The 8,690-nt window shown below is 38.8% G+C and overlaps 1 long non-coding RNA gene across 1 annotated transcript; it reads left to right on the plus strand.

Annotated features, from left to right (window-relative positions):
* Nucleotides 1-388: 388 nt before the first annotated feature.
* Nucleotides 389-1,283, plus strand: LOC148115113 (uncharacterized). The gene is made up of 2 exons (XR_015732189.1): nucleotides 389-503; nucleotides 1,083-1,283. It is a non-coding gene; the product is annotated as an uncharacterized LOC148115113 (long non-coding RNA).
* The last annotated feature ends 7,407 nt before the right edge of the window (nucleotides 1,284-8,690 follow it).

Below are 8,690 nucleotides of genomic sequence, written 5' to 3' on the forward strand. Positions count from 1 at the left end.
AAAACTCACTTAAGAAATGTCTCACTTATAAACAGAAATTTTGGACTCAATTGTGATTGTAAGTTGAGGATTACCTGTACTATTACACATTAACATATTGTTTATTTAGCTTCTTCAACAATTTTTAAAAGGAACTTCTAGGATGTAGCAAAATCAGATAGCTGCTGATCCATATTTCACAGAAGTTTTATAAACGAAATGTAACTTCATGCAACTATCTGTGCTCCCTTGTACATTTCCTAGAATAAGGACTCAGCTCCTACTGAATCAAGTGTGCACATTAACACTATGCACATGGCTCATTAAGAGACAATCATCTATTGTGAGCAGGACTTTTCTCCCCCACACCCTCGGCAACAAGTGGTTGGAACTATCAGAGTTCCAACCATTTGTTGGCATACAAACACAGGGATAGATGTTTGCACTTGGCAGCACATGGAACCATTGATTGGAGATCCATGTTGACACATTTTTACTTTTGTGTTCTCAATTCCAGGTCCTTGGTAAGGATAATTTTGAATGTGATTGTTACCTTTATGGTTATACTGAAGTTCAACAAACTTCTGTCAAGAATTAGCTATGTAGTACAAAGAAGGAAAATAAATTTTCAGTTCTATTTTGATCGTTACAGACTTACTTAGATACAGGTGATGCTGGGAGTCAGGCAGCATATAAATTAACTTATCAATTAGATTTTTAAATGCTGTAAAAACAACAGGATTGAATTTTGATGAATGGATATTACGTTACTCTAGGAAGAGATTCAACTGGAAAGTACCCATAGCAATCAGTATCACCAGCTGTGGTGGCAGCAAACACACAAAAGGCTGTTAAAAACAGGTGCTGCTGCTGGGTAAGAAGTGGCTGATTACTTCTTCTTTGTTAAAAAAAACTGCATTAAATTTATGTAGTTCTTAATTAAAGAGTAAAGAGCTTTTAGAAAAAAACTGAAGTACCTAATCACTAACACTGGCATAAGCAGGGAATTAACTGTAATACTAAATTAAGAATATGATAGAGATCAACATATGTATTTTCAATTAAAACTAGACAACTCATGCCCAATTGGGTCATCATTTCAGAGTTACTTCCTCACCTAAACAGAAAAACAGAATGATCAACAGTGAATCAACACTGGGTAAAAAAACAGTGGGAGAAGGAACAACATTCAACTTCTTGCCAGCTTCATGCTCAGTTTCCTTGAGGGAATCTGACATTGGCATTGGAAATCTTCCTCTCTTCCCTTCCCAGCAGGTAGGTAAGTGGCTGATGTCTGGTGAGAAAGGGAGTGAATTATTGTGATACTGGATGGGTAACTGTCACAGAATATTGAAAATAAAGAGTTCCATGACCACAGCAGCAGCCAATAACACTGAAGCAGTGATGACTTTCCTGAATTTCATTCCCTTGAGAGTCATAACTTCAACTTCCAAGACTATGGATATATTCTATTACTTAGTCCATTTGAGATACTTTAATTTTTTAAAAAATATTGCCCTGTGATACATCATTTTGCCCAGTTAAAGGTCATAAGTGCTTGAGTAGTATGTAGATATGATAGTTTTATGAGCCTCTAGCACAAAGTATATCTAAATTCTAATCTTAAAACTGCGATTACAACTACAGTATCCAATTGTATTTTGTTAATACATTAATAGGCTAACAATGTATGCTTTGGACTTCACAGGAGCACAGCACACCTCTGTTATTCATGAAAGCAACTCCCTTTTCCTTTGTCCATGAGACAGAAAAAAGATGCAGCTGTTTTAAGTCACACTGGCTCCACACTGGGTGCCAAACCTGCCGCATCACACCATCATGTGACATGTCATTTTCTCCATTGAGTTGGGTGGGCATGGCCTGCGTGTGACGCATCCGGCCTGTGGGCCGCCAGTTTGACAACCCTGCCTTAAAGCAAAGGTGGGAAATGATGGCTCTTTTATGACTTGTGGACTTCACCTGGTCAAGAATTCTGGGAGTTAAAGTCTACAAGTCATAAAGGGGCCATTGTTCCCTACCTAGGCCTTAAAGTAATGATACCGTTTTTGGCTCACAGATACTTTTTAAAAAGAGGCATTCTTTTAATGGCTAACACAGAATTGCCATGTTCATGTAAGGTTCACATGACTCAGAAGCTGGCTGGGAAGGTTGCAAATGGCATTCTCATGACCCTGGGATGCTGCAACTGTTGTAAATACATGCTGGTTGCCAGGCGCCCAAATTATGATCACATGACTGTGGAATTGTTGCATCAGTTGTAAGTATAAGGCCAGCTGTCAGTCCCTTTTCTGATACTGTTGTAACTTTGAATGGTCACTAAATGGATGGTTGTAAATCAACGACTACCTGCACATGGATTCAAATATAAAGGTGGGGTCACAAAAAAAATCTACTTTTTTATCTTCCCCTACCATGTGTTTAGGAAATGTAATATACTCTAGTTCTTTAAGCTAGCATTCTAATAGAAGAGTGCTTCAGCTGCCAATTTTTAAAGATCTTCTCTTCATTCACCCAATTTTCTTTAGAACTGTTAACTACAACGAAAAAAAATATTGTTAATCAGCTTCCTTTTCAGATATCCTAAGGCAGAGGTATCAAACTCGCAGCCTGCGGGCCAAATGTGTCACGTGCTGGCCACACCCACCCCAGGTTTAGCGAAGGGAAAAAAATTGCAAAAAGTCACGTAATGACATGTCGTCGCGAGCTTGACACCCGTGTCCTAAGGCATCTTTTCTCATGAACTTGGATAATTATAAAACAGCAGAACACTTTTATACATATGCAAGATGTTTCTTTGGTTCAATGACATCAAAGAAATTAGAAGGAAATGGGGATTATTTCAAGATGGGAAAGGGGAGAAGAATCTAAACCTAAATCCAAAATCTATATGTCATTACACACCAATTCACATTGAGACTCTCTATATAGAGTGTTTTTAAAGCAATTAAGTAACAATTCATTCCCCCCAGACTCTTAGATTACAAAATGGGGATAGGAAGTTGCCAATTTATCAAAAGTATTTATCAAAAATATTTCTTCCCATTTTAAAAGAGCTAGTAATGATTAAAACAGACTATTCAGCTAGACCACTTAGATGTTAATGATATTAACAATTCCAGGGCAATTACGTCAAGAATTATCCTACTGAAATCACTCAGTGTAGCAGCAGTGTCTCTCAGCTAGATAAAGATGTCCAGGCATCTTAGCAGAATGCCTTGAAGAAGTTTTGAAATAGAGCAGCATGTAAATACCATAACAAATCTGCATAAGCTGGTAACTTCTGCAGCAAATTTTAAGTTATTGATAACTACAAAAAATGTTTATGGGGGATGTCCTTTGCTTGTGGCCAGGATTATTTTTCTTTCTTGTTTAAAATAATTTTTATTAAATATATTTTCAGCAAAATAAAAATAATGCAAATTTTGAATTGAAGAGAAAAATAAAAAAAAATAAGCTAAAAGAAAAAGCAAAGAAAGAAAAAGAAAAAAAGTGGTTTCCAATCTTCTTACAGGAGCTACAAGTTCATTTATATCTTACTCTCTCTCTCTCTCTCTCTCTCTCTCTAAGGTTACATAGCCAGGATTATTTTTCAACTGAGCATAAATCAGTATCATGTCACCATCATTGCTCTAATTGGCCACAAGAAGCTCTGGAATCTTGTAAACCAGTTAAGGAAGCCCAAAGAGATTGGCTTCTAGAATTCTTCCCAATTATTTAAAAATAGTTCTGCTCTGGTAAGGCAGACAGAGGTGGATTTAAGAAAGCAGTTGGTAGCACAGGGGCACACAGGGTTTTTTCCCCTTGTCAACGCCTGGCTAGATCTGGTCTAATCTCCAGTGTGATATTTCTTTTGCAGTTTTTCCCACATCATCAATTTGGACCCATTTTTTTTATAGTCATCCTATATTCCTTTACACAATTTCTTCCCATTGTTCTATTGGTCTGAAAAGAACAAGCAAGTCAGGAAAAGCCTGCAGAGCGTAACTTTTTCAATTATTTCTAATCCCTTTACCAGCAGTGGCCATGTAGAAGGTGTCTGGATTATTTTTTATGTGACAAAGCAGTCTGTTGTATGTACATTTCTGCAAGTCACTACTCAGCTGTCTCAGCTGGTTGGGGGAAAGTTGTCTCCCTTTTTTCAGTTTTTAGAGAATTATTCTGCTGGATAGCCAGATTCCAAAACTCCTCTATATAATTTCTTCCCAACATTATTAGTTTGGAAAGAATAAAAGGCTACAATCAAAGGAAGAAAAAAGTGAGAACAGGCAGAATACTTGAATAGGTTATCTGTCAGTTTCTTTGGAAACAAAGAACCTTTTGCCTTAAAACTCAACAATGTACAGGATAGAGTTTATAATACATATTGTGCTCTATATAAACAAGCACATATGATGGCATGACACTAAGAACAGCATAAAAAAATATAAATACAGTAAGCTTTTTTTTGTAAAATAATTTACAAAATTATTTTTGTAATTATTCAATTAATTATTCAGCATTTACACCTTTAACATCTTTGTTACTTTACAGCTTTCCGATACCAGCATCTTTGGTAATATCTTTTAACCAACTACAGGTGAAACTCAAAAAATTAGAATATCGTGCAAAAGTTCATTTATTTCAGTAATGCAATTTAAAAGGTGAAACTAATATATGAGATAGACTCATTATATGCAAAGCAAGATAGTTCAAGCCTTGATTTGTCATACTTTTGATGATTATGGCTTACAGCTCATGAAAACCCCAAATTCACAATCTCAGAAAATTAGAATATTGTGAAAAGGTTCAATATTAGGCTCAAAGTGTCCCACTCTAATCAGCTAATTAAGCCATAACACCTTCAAAGGGTTCCTGAGCCTTTAAGTGGTCTTCAGTCTGGTTCAGTAGAAATCACAATCATGGGAAAGACTGCTGACCTGACACTTGTGCAGGAAACCATCATTCACCCCCTCCGTAAGGAGGGAAAGCCTTAAAAGGTAATTGCAAAAGAAGTTGGATGTTCCCAAAGTGCTGTATCAAAGCACATTAATAGAAAGTTATGTGGAAGGGAAAAGTGTGGAAGAAAAAGGTGCACAAGCAGCAGGGATGACTGCAGCCTGGAGAAGATTGTCAGGAAAAGGCCATTCAAAAGTGTTGGGGACTTTCACAAGGAGTGGACTGAGGCTGGATTCAGTGCATCAAGAGCCATCACACACAGACGGATCCTGGACATGGACTTCAAATGTCGTATTCCTCTTGTCAAACCGCTCCTGAACAACAAACAACGTCAGAAGCGTCTTACCTGGGCTAAAGAAAAAAAGAACTGGTCTGTTGCTCAGTGGTCCAAAGTCCTCTTTTCTGATGAGAGCAACTTTTGCATCTCATTTGGAAACCAAGGACCCAGAGTTTGGAGGAAGAATGGAGAGGCACACACTGCAAGATGCTTGAAGTCCAGTGTGAAGTTCCCACAGTCTGTGTTGATTTGGGGAGCCATGTCATCTGTTGGTGTTGGTCCGCTGTGCTTCATTAAGTCCAGTGCAGGTCAGCGCAGCCATCTACCAAGAGATTTTGGAGCACTTCATGCTTCCTTCCGCAGACGAGCTTTATGGGGATGCTGACTTCATTTTCCAGCAGGACTTGGCACCTGCCCACACTGCCAAAAGTACCAAAACCTGGTTCAATGACCATGGGATTACTGTGCTTGATTGGCCAGCAAACTCGCCTGACCCGAACCCCATAGAGCAGTGGTTCTCAACCTTCCTAATGCCGCGACCCTTTAATACAGTGCCTCATGTTGGGGTGACCCCCAACCAGGGTGGGTTCTAAATTTTTTTACTACCGGTTCTGTGGGCGTGGCTTATTTTGTGGGCATGGCTTGGAGGTCATGTGATTGGGCGGGCATGGCTAGCTGGTCATGTGACCGGGTGGCCATAGCTATGTGTATAGGGACTACTCAGAGGGCTGAAAAAAGTCATTTCTGACAGGTCCTCACACTTTTGACTGGTCCTCACATTTATTTATTTATTTATTATATTTCTATACTGCCTTTCTCCCATAGGACTCAAGGCGGTGTACAGTCAAGAAAAATATAGTCACACAAACATCATAAAATTGCTAATTAAAATTATTACTTAAATATTAAAAATTATTATTATTATTATGACCATCCTCACATTTATGCCCGTGCAGCATTCTTAACAACCATGTCATTCATTTCACAACTGCTTCTTTTCACCATGGTGATAAGATAGGGCAAAAAACGTAAAATGTGAGGATAGTCGTAAATTCAAGGACTGGTCAAAAGTGCGAGGACCAGTCAAAAATAACTTTTTCAGCCTCTGAGTAGTCCATATGCACAAAAGGACTACCCAGAGGGCTGAAAAAAGTGATTTCTGACAGGTCCTCGTACTTTTGACCGATCTTCGCACTTATGACTGATCATCATTTCAAGGTTTTGGTTACCACCTTTAAAGCTCTCCATGGCTTAGGACCTGGTTATCTACGGGACCGCCTACTACCACCAATAGCCTCCCACCGGCCAGTACGCTCTCATAGAGAGGGACTCCTCCGGGTGCCGTCAGCCAAACAGTGTCGACTGGCGGCCCCTAGGGGGAGAGCCTTCTCTGTGGGGGCACCTACTATCTGGAATGAGCTCCCCCCGGAGATACGGAGGATCCCGGATCTGCGTACCTTCCGCCGCGCTGTGAAGACCTTTTTGTTCCATCAGGCGGGCTTGGCCTAATCTCTTCCCTTTTTTAAATATCTAAATTTTAATCTGTTTTTAAATCATTGGGGGTGTTTTAATCTGTCTGGGCCAAAATGATTTAATTTGATTTTATCTGGTTTTTAAATTTTTTGTATCTGTGTGTTTTATTGTTGGCTGTTCACCGCCCTGAGTCCTTCGGGAGTAGGGCGGTATACAAATCAAATAAACCATAAACCAACCAAACCAAACCATCATTTATGCCCATTGTAGCATTCTTAACAACCATGTCACTCATTTCACAACTGCTTCTCTTCACTATGGTGACAAGATAGGGCAAAAACGTAAAATGTGAGGACAGTCGTAAGTTCGAGGACTGGTCAAAAGTGCGAGGACCAGTCAGAAATAACTTTTTCAGCCCTCTGAGTAGTCCATATGCATAAAAGGATACAGCAATAGAGAAGGATGAGGGAAGGGAAGGGAAATTAGAGTAGGAGTGAGGGTAAGAGAGGGAGGAAGAGAGGAGGAGAAGGAGAAAGGAAGAGGAAGTAGGGAGGAGAAGAAGAGGGGAAGGAAGAGAAAGTAAGAAGGAAAGAAAAGAGAGAGGTGGTAGGTTTGAGGAAAAAGATTGCTGTATAATAAATGCCCCAAACAAATATAAAGATATTAAGATAAAGAATGAATTGTTAAACTTTAAAGAATAAAAGAGAACAAATATGAATAAATAACAATAATTAGAAACACACATACAAACATACAATGTATTTTCTTTGAACAGAGTATTTGGCCGGTTCACAAATTTAAACAGTGTTTAGTCATTTCAATTAAATTTACAATTTCTATATTTCCTTTTTGCCATATTTATTCCTCATCTATTTTTGTAAAAAACCAATATTACCCTTCATCCTCATCTCTAATCTTAATCAAATTCAATTTTTCCCTTCTATTCTATATTATACCCCTTCCCATTGTCATCTATTTTTATATCCATCCTCACATTGGTTAATTATGTAATATTACAGTTTAATAAAAATTCAACATTTTAATATAAATCAATTAGTTATATAACTACCTTTTTTGTATATTAATCAATATGAACATGAATATTCCAATTATTTCCATGCAATCCAATTTCTTACAAATCAATTAATTATATTTATCAATAATAATAAACCAAATAATTTCCCCCTATATTCCTCCAAACCACAACTTAACCATTTCTGCTTTCAACACAATATACAATTAATAGTATCTCAATTATTACAATTCTCTAGTTAAATAGAGCTTTTTTTCTTTTGTGTTTTAAAATCTTGAACTCTCCTCTTTTTCCCTAAATTTCCCATTGTTTGCACCTACCTTTTTTGGTGAGGAAAAAGAAAACAAATCTGCCTGCCTAATTTTCCAATGTTGCAGCAACAGCAAAGCCAACAGCCTATTTTACTTTCAGTTTCGTTTTTCAGCATAGCTAGGGGGAAAAAAATATCTCCAGCAAGCAGCAGAGCCCTGAGCAAAACAGCTGAGAGCAAATCAGCTGAGAGTCGGGAGCCGATCTAATCAAGGGCTAATTAGCCTATGCTGAAGCTCCACGGGCCAATAAAATTACAAAAAAACACCGAACCATTTGTTAAATTGCTGGCTCGCCCACCCCTCACCCACCACTATTTATTGGCAATAAATAGTGGTGCGGAGGGGCGGGGCGAGCCAGCAATTTAACAAAGCCCCGCGGCAAGAATTTAAACAGTTTTTTTTCGCCTAGCCATCAGCTGGGACTCAGGAGGCAGCAATAGATTGGGAGTGGGCGGGGTAAGCGAACGGCCGGCGATCCAACAGAGCAGAGTAAGGGTGAGTGAAGGCGTGGGGGGGCTTTGGCGACCCCTGTGAAATGGCCGTTCGACCCCCAAAGGGGTCGCGACCCCCAGGTTGAGAATCACTGCCATAGAGAATCGATGGGGCATTGCCGAGAGAAAGATGAGAGACATGAGACTGAACAATTCAGAAGAGCTGAAGG

Source organism: Pantherophis guttatus, chromosome 2 (genome assembly GCF_059756535.1).
Source record: "Pantherophis guttatus breed Tessera chromosome 2, ASM5975653v1, whole genome shotgun sequence".
Taxonomy (NCBI): Eukaryota; Metazoa; Chordata; class Lepidosauria; order Squamata; family Colubridae; genus Pantherophis; species Pantherophis guttatus.